General features: G+C 47.6%; 1 long non-coding RNA gene across 3 annotated transcripts in view; it reads left to right on the top strand.

Annotated features, from left to right (window-relative positions):
• The window catches only part of LOC146202116 (uncharacterized), a 674,799-nt gene that overhangs the window by 622,294 nt on the left and 40,460 nt on the right, over window positions 1-12,045 (top strand). The window lies entirely within an intron of this gene.

Below are 12,045 nucleotides of genomic sequence, written 5' to 3'. Positions count from 1 at the left end.
CTATGGTCGACAATATCGACTGATTTGATCTTCTGGCAGTCCAAGGAACTCTCAAGAGTCTTCGCCAGCACCACAATTCAAACGCGTCAATTCTTCGGCGGTCAGCCTTTTTCACAGTCCAACTGTCGCATCCATACATCACAACTGGAAAGACCATAGCACGAGTTATGCGGATCTTGGTTGGCAGACTAATGTCTCTGCTCTTTACTAGGCGGTCAAGGCTAACCATTGCTCTCTTTCCCAGAAGCAGGCGTCTCCTAATTTCATGGCTGCAGTCTCCTTCCGAGGTAATCTTGGAGCCCAAGAAGAGAAAATCTGTCACAGCCTCCACTTCTTGTCCATTGATGCTCCAGGACTTGATAGGGCAAGACGCCATGATCAAATTTCTTTTTTTTTTTTAATGTTCAGTTTAAGCCCAAACTTCTAACTCTCTTCTTGTACGCGCATCAGAAGTCTCTTGAGTTCCACTTCACTTTCTGCCATTAAAGTGGTATCATCCGCATATCTAAGGTTGTTGATACGTTTTCCAGCAATCTTCACTCCAGCTGAAGACTTGTCCAGACCGGCCTTCCTCATGATGCACTCTGCATATAGGTTAAATAGGCAGGGCGACAGTATGCAGCCTTGCCTCACTCCTTTCTCAATCGGAAACCAATCCGTAAGACCATGCCCAGTTCTGAATGTGGCCTCTTGTCCTTCATACAGGTTCCTGAGGAGACAGATGAGGTGAATTGTAACTCCCATCTCTTGGAGAGCTTGCCACAATATTCTGTGATCTACGCAGTCAAACGCTTTCACATAATCAATAAAGCAGAAGTAGATGGGTTTCTGGAACTCTCTTGCTTCGGTCATATTACTTAATTCTGCAGAATTAAGTAATATGACCGACTACACGTCTCCTGATGTTTGGCAGAAAAGCCTGCTTATAGAAAGTTTTGATCCAGAATTTTCTGAGAGCAGCAAATGTTAGAAGGTTGGTTGGTGGGTCGGGTTTAACGTCCCAAAGCCACTCAGGCTACGAGAGAAGCCAGATGTTAGAAGGCATGATTAGATGTGGTAAGACGACTGCTTTCGACACACCTGGAGTTGATAAGCGGCGAAATGGCGCATCATGGGATCTCTGCGTCCGGCTCCAGTTCCTTGGGGGAGCTGGGACGCAACCTATTATTTCGAGTACAATGGCGAACAGCTGGGATTCCGCGACATGCTTCTAATAGTTTTTCGTGCCACAATGCGAACTCCTGTAACACGGAAGAAAAAATGTTTGCCTTGAGGTACGTTGCTCAGAAGAAAGTGTAATTAGGGGTAGCACTGCAACAGGGTAAGAAGAAAAAACATCTACGGGACACGATGGGCGCTCATTTGGGTTTTATTAGAGAAAATCAGCTTGTGACAAAAAAAAAAAGGTTTACCACAAAGCACGCGCACAACCGAGCCGTAATTACCTGCATGAGGGGTCTGTAACAAGTCATTGATTAAGGCATATTCCTTATCACTCAAGATCGCAGAATGTTCTTTTAGAAACATATCTTCATTCTTTTTGTGACAGGCTTCACTAATCTCTCTTGTGATATTTTCGAGACCCTCCAGTGTCATTGTAGGCGAGAGGACAGCCATATACTTTACAATGGTCGACGATGTCAGCACACGAAGATGGACACATTGAACATTTATATTTCGCCCACAAACATGGCTGCCTTTCAACTTCAAGCGGGCATCTTAAAATTGAATTTCATTGATGTCGGGTGCCTATGAGCTGAAATAAAGACCTAGTCTGCCGTTTCCGAAAAGTTTCAGGGTATGAGGCAAAAGTACGTTGAAATTCACCTTTTCCACAAAGATCAGCTGTGAATAATTTCATTCAGTGGCCCTTACAGACTTTTGCACACAACATGGTCGATGTATAATGCTATCTTTTGTGAAGGAAAAATTCGCGACTTTTATACACAAATATTGACCGCACGTAAGAAGCGAATATCTCCAAACCTTCCTAATCAAGATTCCTCGGTCAAAAGCGAACTTCTGCCGAGAATTGCCTTGCATTACATTACCAGATCTATTCAATAGATTTTTGCGCGGTAGCGAGGGGAACAATCAGTATTATATACGTGTTCTTACTCACTAGGTCATGACACTCTGTCCAAATATTTTTTTGTTCGTGTGTTATGCGCCGGGCCGGGCGCACTAGTACTTTGAAGACATTGACCGTGTTCAAGCTAAGAATGGACGACCCTGTACTGATGGCGAATTCAATTCGGCAGCTTAGATTTATAGCAACTTGACGATTCGGCAGAGGAGGAATATGTCTACAAGGGGTCTATAGGGAACATACCAACGCGGTCCAATGAGAACTCGGGATCTGAATACGCACTGTTCGGTTTCGTAGAGAAAGAAAACTTGCTCCTGGTGGCCGTTAGAGTATACGAATACATTTTCGTCATTCGACGTCCTCTCGGCCTGGTAGGTTCTTCTATCGCCAGCGCCGTCCTTATCCCAATCGCATTAGGCAAAAAGTCGCGGTTAGCCAATGTGTGTCATGTCGTGGCGCGTGCGCTGGCTCATTTCGATTGCCATCATATTGTGCTCTAAGGTGCCGTTGACCAACGAGTCGGTCGTTCGCACGCAGACGTGGCAACGACGTCAGGAACGTGACGGCAGATCTGAATTCGACGCCAAATTTGAAACGTTCGGAGGCTTATCAAGCCAATATGAAATGAAGAGACAAGCGACTTTTTTGGTCGTATCTATGTCTTTCGCACAAAGTTCCAGAAAAGTGCTATGAACGAAATAATAAAATAATAAACTTAAGAAACATTCGAACAGAAAAAAAAAACACGAAAAAATTGATATAAGATTTAATCTTACACCGAGATAAAGGTAATACAGAAGTTAGTGAAGGTAGCTGGGCCTAAATGAACGTTCCTTTGGGCGGAAGGCGGAAGTCCTAACGCTCAACGAAGGCCGAATGCGGAAATTCTCGGGTGTAATTATTTTCTCGTCTCTCCCTCCGGGCTGTTCCGGTACCTAGAGGCAGCGTCCTTGCGAGGACATGCGAGCCCTTCTGAGCGTTGCGCCGCGTGGCAGCGTCTGGTCACCGCGGCGCGGACGTTCAGGAGAGCGCTCCACTGGAGCCCCAGATGCGCGTCGACAGCACTGGGGGAGAAACGTTGCGCTTCGTACGCGCCTCTCGAGGCGACCACTCTGTCTTGACCAGCAGCGTTCCTCAGCGCTTGAGCAAAAAAGAGAGAGAGAAAAAAAAAGGGGGGGGGGGGGGGGGCGGAAGAACGCGGCGGGAACGAGTAAGCAAAAAGGCGCACGGTCGGGACACACCCCGTTCTAGTGGACGGAAATAAACGCCGGAACTGGCAGCGAACCACTAGCGATAGAGTTCGCTGCGATAACGTCCGGAGCTACCCGGAAAAGAAAAGAAGAAAGTCAACCAGGACTGCGTGGAGTGAGTGCAACCTCGAGCAAACAGGCGACGCCAAAGAGGTGCGGGTGATTAATATGACTCGCCGTTCTTCTTTATGCCCCGTGCAAGGAACCGGATACGCCTCGCGAGCGTTTGCGCCATTCCCAGGCGCCCCTGTTCTCGGCGGGCCTTGTTTCCTTCGGGGCTCGGAAACGGCCTCGCTGCATGGTGACTTTCCGCAGCTGTGCAGTGCGCGTCCTCGCCCTTGCCGGCACTGCCACACGCTCATCGTCGAGAAGGCCGCGCCGCCAGGAAGCTCGCGTTTTGCGATCGCGCACTTAAGGCTAACGCAAGCGTCCGGGCACGAAGGTTTCGGCGAGAAGCTCGAAACGTTCCCGAATTTTTATGTGCGGGCAGCGGTAAATAGTCGATGATGACTGGACGTCACTTGAAGGATTCTCTGTTCTTGTATATGACAAATTTGTGCGTTTCACCCATCTGGTCCAGAACGCGGCAGCACGTTTCGCGTTAATTCGGTAAAGCAGCCCATACGTCATCAAAAAGGCAGTGAGTCAAAATTGATGTAAAACTGCTCCGATGAACTATACGGCATCCCAACAACAAATAGATCACTCTCGCCGAAAGTGCATTCAAAATCTAGAAACGACAGCGCCTTCGCCGGCCGAGTAAGCTGCGTGCGTCAGCATCAAATTTCTGAGCGCAGAATCTCAGAGGCTATGGTTAACCGCCATTCACTTCAAAATAGAAGCAGCATGTCCTCAGGGCGAACGTCACAAGTTTGAATTAGGAGGAGAAAGAAATATTTAATTTTTTTCATTCGTAGCAGACGTTTTTGCTGCTGTAAGAACTGTAACATACACTGAAAAAAAAAAAAAAAAAAAAAATTAAACAGTGGTATACCGAAGCGGTGGTATAGGGCACAGGATGTAGGTAGGGGTGGAACAACAAGTAGGAAAACTGAAGCCCATTTCTTCTTGGCACGACAGTAGGCTCAGCCTGAAATGGTTGTTTCATATTCACGCAGATATTACGACAAACTTAAAGCGCTTATCGACCATTTCGCTGATCATAGCAGTTTTTTTTTTTTTTCGTCTATTGTACAATCTGTTAGTCAGCCTAAGCACGTGATGAGCAAAAAAAAAATTAGACGGCGTTTAGCTTTAGTTAAACCCGGTAGGTTGCGTAAGCAAAGCCGACGTAGCTTCTCTTTCTGTTCTTTCTTCTTCTTCTGCGGCGCGGCGCTTCTACCAATCGGGTACCCGACGGCTTGAAGAGGGGCCCCATCTGCGATCTCTCTAAAGGTCAAACGTGGCTACCGACCGGGTTTACGCGACGGGCTGAAACCTGGCGTAGTATTGCTTACGCAATAAAATATTTGATGCACTAGTCGCACTGAATATATGCAGCGGGGCAAGCCAGCGCATTGTGCGTCCACCACAGTCCGTTCATTAGGCATGTTTGCGCGCACTTGTTAACGGTCCTCCTGTTTTTTGGTCAGGTGCGGAAACCTTTGTCCTAGTTTCGTTTTTGACCGACATGGAAATCCTTTTGAGTGCGAATGATTAAACTTCATTTCACTCTCATTTTTCTCCCTTTTCACTGTACTTCAGATGCGCCCGAATGAGGTCTTGAAACAATACGTCTGAAAACGTGTCATATATCTCTGACACTTTCTGAGCAGCATTTTCTAGCGAAAGCTACATTGGCCACGAACGAGGAGTTTCGCGCGGCGGGAGGCACGCAGCCGTTGCCTAGCAACCGCTGCAGCTAGCGGACGCCGCGCGCTTTCCGCACCATCTGGAAATTAAGCAGCAACCAGAAGATGTGTCGTCTTTGATGCAACAACAACATAGCTAGACAGCCAGACTAACGCCCGGGATCGTGAGTAGCTGTTATAGCGTCGTGTCGTATCGCGATAAAGATGCTCGCGATGTCTTGTGGCTTATCGCGTTCGCCACGTCTGGCTGCGCAAGCGCCGGCAGCTCCCGCAGTGCATAAAACGGCGTGCAGATTCCATGTGTGGTTGTTGTTGGTTTGAGGCTGCGAGCACGCAGCTCGTAATAAAGGTTCCTGTTCCCTGGCCTGGCGTCTGTATACAAGAGTAGCGCATCTTAATTCTCCTTCTCTAGTGTGAGGATGACAGTAGTGATGATGATAGGCTAGTCAGCGGTGCATTTCGGGCGAGCGTGTACTCAGCATTGGGCAGGATTGGATTAGACTCGATTGGAATGGTTTGGATTGAATTGGGCAGGCTTGGTTGGATTCTATTTGACTGGAATGAAGTGTATTTGATTGGACTGAATTTGATTAGACGTGATTGGATGGGGTTATATTGGATTTGAGAGGTGTAGGCAGCCCAGCGCCAGGCACACATGCTCTCGCTATGTTTATCCTGGCCTGGCTGAGCTAAGTCACGGCCAATTTTTTTAAGTTTCTGAGAAATACCGTCGGCGTTAACACCGCAGGCTTCTTGCAAGAATTGCGAGTAAAGTATCGCGTGACTTAAGAACCTTCCTTCCCTCTTGGTGCCCTCTCTTCGGCGCCGGAAGGCCGGAAGACAGGCGGTAAGGAGAGCAGGCGCATTTGGCCGCTCGCCAATGCTAATGTTTGCTCTGGCAAAGCGGCTGGGGCAGAGAGAGAGAGAGACCCTAATATGCCAGTCCACTCAAGGCGTAACAACGCGGCGTCTGTCCCAGTCGTTGTTTCCGCTGCGGGCAGCGCTCATCGTAGTGCCTTGTGCCACGGCACGCGCAGCGGGGCGGGGCGGCTTTCCAGAGCGGTCCGGCCCAAACAATCGCCGGCGTTGCGCGCGTGTCGCGCGCGCTGTGGCCGAAAAGCGGCGCAATCCAAATTCGCCGGTCAGCCCAGTTTTGTGCGCTTCACAAGACCTGCGCACTTTCCCGGGGCGCCGGCTCTCCTTTATCAATTAGGGGCTCGAAAGGAACAAAAAAACTGGTTCGATGATATACACTGGGCGGAGTAATTTCAGCGGCTTCATTTCCGTTATTAATTTTTTTTTATTCTCACACTCCCGCGCTTCCTGTAAAATTGCGAGTACTTGGAAACTAGGGAGCCCACGCTCCGCTTTTTTTTCTCTGTCGGCGTCTTTTTCATCTTATTTACGCAGTCGCATTCTTATCCGCGCGGCGGTACTTGGAAGAGTGTGCCGTTGCGTCACGTGCGCGCTCGGTGGGACGCAAACTACACGCTCGTTCGCGAGGGGGGGGGGGGGGGGGGGGGGAGAGAAAACTTCGCTTTCGGGGACAGCTTTAGGCTCGTTTCGGCGAAACATCGAAAAGCGGGCTTCGTACCAGAGAGCGCTTTCTGGGCTTCCCTTGTCCAATCCAACTCGGCTTATCTGCGCTTTTCCGCCCGCGAGTCAAACAAAAGGGGGCCATATTTCGAAGCCAGGCGTTCAACTCGACCGGCGGCCGAGGCACGCGCGGCAACCCACAGGAAATGGAAAGGGTTTGGTAGGGGTTGCGAAGAGGGTTTACCCCATCTGCTGCGGACGCCCGCATCGAGGCCACCATAGTGCTCACACCTGTGCGCGGGCGGCGTTGTCACCAGACCGCTGCTTGTCGGTCTCATTCAACCCTCTACTGGAGCAGCGGGCAATGTTAAATGCGCATCTACGCTATGAAAACGTCTTTAGGGTGGGTTTGTGACACTTTTTCCCCCTATTCTTCCCAGATGAATCGTTCTTAACTGTACTGGTTAGCCACATGTATGTTTGGCTGATACTTAAACAAAAGTACATGTTGTGGAGTTAGAGCTTTCCGGCAATATAGTACAGTCTCCGGCTATAGGTAGGTGACGAGGTCTTCGAGAAAATTATCTGCGTTGTGTTTTTGTTGTTCTTTTCCTAAACATTTGATACCAGAACCGTTCCACTCCAGGCCACTATACACCGCTTGGAAACTGGCAGAAACTCAATCCGAATTTTCTCGAAGCTAGCAGCCGTAAAATAGTTTTGTTTTGGAATGACAATACGTGACCAGTACGTTTGTGTCGTGTGACGTGGTTGGTTATTTATTGTGGGATGAAAAGGGCTTTCCTTTCCAGCGAGGCTTCAATTTTTAAGTGGTAAGAAGTCCTTGAATAACATTTTGGAATTCCCTCTTTCCTTAGGGAAGAAGAAAAATTAAATGCCCACAACGTGATGACGAAAAAAGTGCATATTTAGTCACTCCGCGCTTACGAACGCGACGCCGACTCCACCTCATTCACGCAGCCAATCGAGCAGCCGCAGACGAAAGTGGCACGTGCCTCATTTCAGGGCACCTGGCTGAGGGATAATTAAGGGACTCGCTTAGGAGCACGTTTCTAACGAAACAAAGTTAAAAAAAAAACCTAATCAATTAAATTTATAACGACGCAGTACGCTGAGAGAAGAAAATCGATGCCTGTAGTGGTAATCAACTCGATATCGTTCGTCGAACGATGTCGAGTTAACGAGGTCCCAGTAGCAGGCAGGAAAAGACAAGCAGGCGATGCATTGCGAATAAAAGGCAAGCGATGTTGCCTGAAGGTAACGAAGCGTGTTCCATGCTTTGCAGGGGTGTCAGAGAGTCAGGCTAGTGTAACAAATCAGGAAGCTTGTGGGCACAAGGTGCCCGCAGCTGCATGGCGCAGGACATGGGTAATTGTAAGGGACTGGCCTTTCTCCTTCAGTGGAGCGAGAAATAACGTAATAAGCATCAACGTCGGTTGTTCACAGTCGGCCAAGAAACCGTGCATGATGTTGACAGCGCACGTTCTTCTGCGTTACGGATGCCGCCGGGAGACTTCAGTGTTGCCTGCGTTTACAATTTCCGGTACTTGTCGTTTTTGCAGCTGTGCACAGTTGGCTTTGTTCTGGGACTCTTCGACTCTGAACTGCTATAACATGGGCTGGCTATATTTTTCAGCTAACAGGACTAGACGTACCTGTATCTATAGAGGTACAGTGTCTTTGTCAGGACAGCTGATATCCGTTTGGTCACCCACGCTAGATGTTGGTAAACTCCAGCGAAGACATTACACTAGATCTAACTTAAGTAATGGAGCTTGATTACTACATTCTTTTCCAAAGTAAAATGTTGAGCTAGCGATATACGTATATTATACAGCACATTTGTGGAAACAGACATCTTGGGGCTGATGCAGGTGGATTACGACGACTCCGCCGCGGAGTGCCCACAAACAGTGCCAAGTAATAAGCTGTGCCAGTAGATTTTCCGAGCGCCCCTGAATCCTGCGCCGACATGAACGCTGATGTGCTAGAAACTATCATCCGCACTCACCTCCGTCTCTTAATTAAACGTTATGCGTCCTCTTATTCGTGGGAAAATTTCCGCTCACCGGATCCAACATAACGCAGCAAAATTCTCAGACTTCCCCGTGAATGAAACGGTACTATTAGCAGCACATATACGGCCCCTGATTAGCATCTGCTATCTGAACGATAGCCGTCTAATACCGATGACGAGATAAGCTGGTTCACGAATATACCATCTCGTACGACCATATAGGGTAACGTCCATGGTATAGAGAAAAGGCGCACAGTTCCCTGCAGCCATCAAGTTTACGTTTGCCGAAAAAAAAAAATCGAGATAGCAAAGAATACGCGGAGCCTCGGGAGAATCGCAGGCAGATCAGGAGCAAAAGAGCTAAACTTAGCGCTACGCATAGGAGCCGATTCTCGTCCTGAGAGCCGGTTATATAGGGCGCCTTAAAAAGTACAGCGCAAGCGTATTCCTACGTCGAAGCCCATTAAAAGCGCACCGACGCTTTAAACTGGTGCCCCTGCACCACGACCTCAGATAGCGCTGGATGCCAAGGTGACGTACTATATTGTTTTATGTTTTTTTACTTATTTGTGCACGCTGTACACGGTTTCAGAATTAACGTCGGTAACGATTAGGCTCGCGTAGAGGTGCGCAGCGCTATTTTACTAAACGGCTTCTGATTTTGTGGGTTTTTTCGTAATTGTCTCACTGCTCTACTTTTTACGCGAGGATTTAAGGAGGTTAGCGTCACGCGCGCTAGTCGAGCCCTCGGTCTTTTGAACAGCATAAGCCGAGCGCAAAACTTTGCTCTTCGCTGTATTAGCGTGACTAACATCGGCTCAGGAAGGCCCTTAGGCGGCCGCGCCGATCACGGAGTTATAGTGTGATGGCGAACGCAGAAGATATGCGCGCATTATCCTGTTACACATGCTTAAGGTCATGTCCAATAGAAAGAAAAAAAAAAAGAGAGAGAAAAGCACTTCTAATTTACAATGCTTCAAACAAAATACGAGGTTGTCTGATAGTCATGCAGCCTGCATGCATGTCATCACTGCGTATTCACGCCGTCTTGTATTCTCGTCTTCTCATATAAGTTGCTCTTTTTTTGTTATTACTAGTATTTATCTTAAGGTTCTTTAGCATTACTTCCCACCCCCATCCCCCGGTTCGTGAGCGCACTGCGTCCGAGGGCCAACGTTTCAAAATATTATACTGAGCACCAACAGCTGCGGGCACTTGCAAATTTGACGCCTCCGCTTTGCACACAGTGGCAACGCAGGCCCACTCCTCGTTCATGTCACCTACAGAGCGGTCTGATAATCGCTACACTGCCCTCCTGTGCCGCTCCGCGGGTCGTTTGCATGCAAGCATACCAAGGAGATGAGAAAGAGGACAAAATCCGAACGAGGACATTTCTGTTTCCGCCGCTACAAGTCCTCCCGGTAGGCTTCGCGCACACGCCTTCGTTGAACTAACCTTACTAGAACCAGCTCACTATCTTTTCTCGCGAGTTTAGGTACGCGACGTGCATTTTATTGATGCTACGGGTATCGAAAACGTTCCATGATTTGCGTCAAGGGCTGGCTCATTATATTTGTTCGCTGCTCTGCGAGAAAGCAGGAATTGGGCAATATATGAATAAGACCGCGATTAAAATGTCGCAGTGTTAAAAAATAGATCCGACGCAACCCACCGAACTTGCCACGTGGACATAATTTTTGTCCGCCTTACGACGACAGGGCTCAATTCGCTCAACAGAGTTTTCCAGCTGTCCGAGCGGGGTTCGTTCGGTGTTCACCCTCTATAGCCCATTAATGCCACTAATCCTTCTGCTTTTTTTTTCTTCTTCTTATTTTTTTTTTTTTTTTTTTTTTTTTGCTGCTCTCATCGGGCGCATCCTAGAAAGCGACTATGTGCCTTCGCCTGTTTCCCTTACATCCGCCCTAAGCAGTGAACGCACATTATAAAAGTTTTAACGTGGTTTATTTGACTCTGTACCTTAAGATATTAATTGCGAGAGAGGCGCGCTCGTAAGCCTTTGGGAACTTGGGATAGACGGTGTCTTTGCGCTCTTTCATGCTCGGGATTTTATCGAAAATCTAGTCATGGCATCGTTTTCTAAGCAAGTGCAATTTCAGTTTATAGTAAACCGAATACAGACCCGCTGTGCTGTGACTGCCAACCAATTAAACTAACCAGGATAGGCAGCTCTAATAAGATACAACTTGAAAAGCAGCAATTTCCAACAATGGCACTGGTACGCGGTTAGTGTATTGATGCGCTGAAAAGGAAATTTAGCCATTTGTTTTTATATTTGACTATACCAAGCAAACAAGAAGATTGAAATTTGTGAGATTACACAGTTGAGGAGAGCATGTTGCCGGGCTAGTTGGTGATCCATTAAGTAAAAAAAAAAAAAACATTTAGCGCAAAAATAGAACACGAAGGACAAAGACGAACATATAAGACGTTTTACAAGCGCTAACTATCAACTGTTGGTAGTTAGCGCTTGTCAAACGTCTTATGTGTTCTTATTTGTCCTTTTTGTTCTATTTTTGCGCTAAATGTTGTTTTTTTTTTACTTGTGAGAGTATAATTGGCCCGATGGCTGGTTTTTTGTTCAGGTAACCAGAGCTGCCTTAACAGCAGGCTATTTTCTGTCATGGAGGAATTGTGTATCGCGGCTACTGCTAACTCGTGTTTGTAAGTTTATAGTAGATGGTATGGCGAGGTCGAGCTGGTCGAGGTTTCTTTCTCTTTTTTTTTTTTTCTCTCTTCAACAGCGAAGTTTCTGCAAAAGATGTAGTACATCTATTCTTTGTATCCGTATGGCTGATGGCTGCGTTTGGGGAGAACGATGAGTTATATGTCTACCTCACTGCGTGTCGAATTTACCTCGGGAGATTCCTTGAAAGCATTGCGAATATTGGCTTTCTGGGACGTGCACCGTGACAATTGGGGAACAATCAAACAAACAAACAAGGCTAGTCACTTGCATCAGTGTGCTCATTTCGCGAGGTGTCAGAGGCTGTATTAAAGCGCGCAATGACTATTAATAACTGAAGAGCCACGACGCTGCTTACTCTCCTTTTCTCGCCTTCTCTTTCCGTCGAAGTACCAAACCAGGTGGGATATGTCGTGAAGTTTTAATTTAGTTAAATGCGAGGTACGAGAGGCTCCACGTATCTATGTTCTCCTATCGCGGTGAATCGTAGGTCTTTTGCTCTGCAGACTTCATTCCCTCCACTAAGCGAGATCAGAAGAAGCGTTGTGTCCCAATTTAAGACACACGTCGTTTAGCCGAAGGCCATATACTATATATTATGCAAACGTGAGAAGAAG

Source organism: Amblyomma maculatum, chromosome 1 (assembly GCF_055883805.1).
Source record: "Amblyomma maculatum isolate TAMU_Amacu chromosome 1, ASM5588380v1, whole genome shotgun sequence".
NCBI lineage: Eukaryota > Metazoa > Arthropoda > Arachnida > Ixodida > Ixodidae > Amblyomma > Amblyomma maculatum.
The sequence above is the reverse complement of the archived record's forward strand: the minus strand, read 5'-3'. Positions and strand labels throughout refer to the sequence as shown.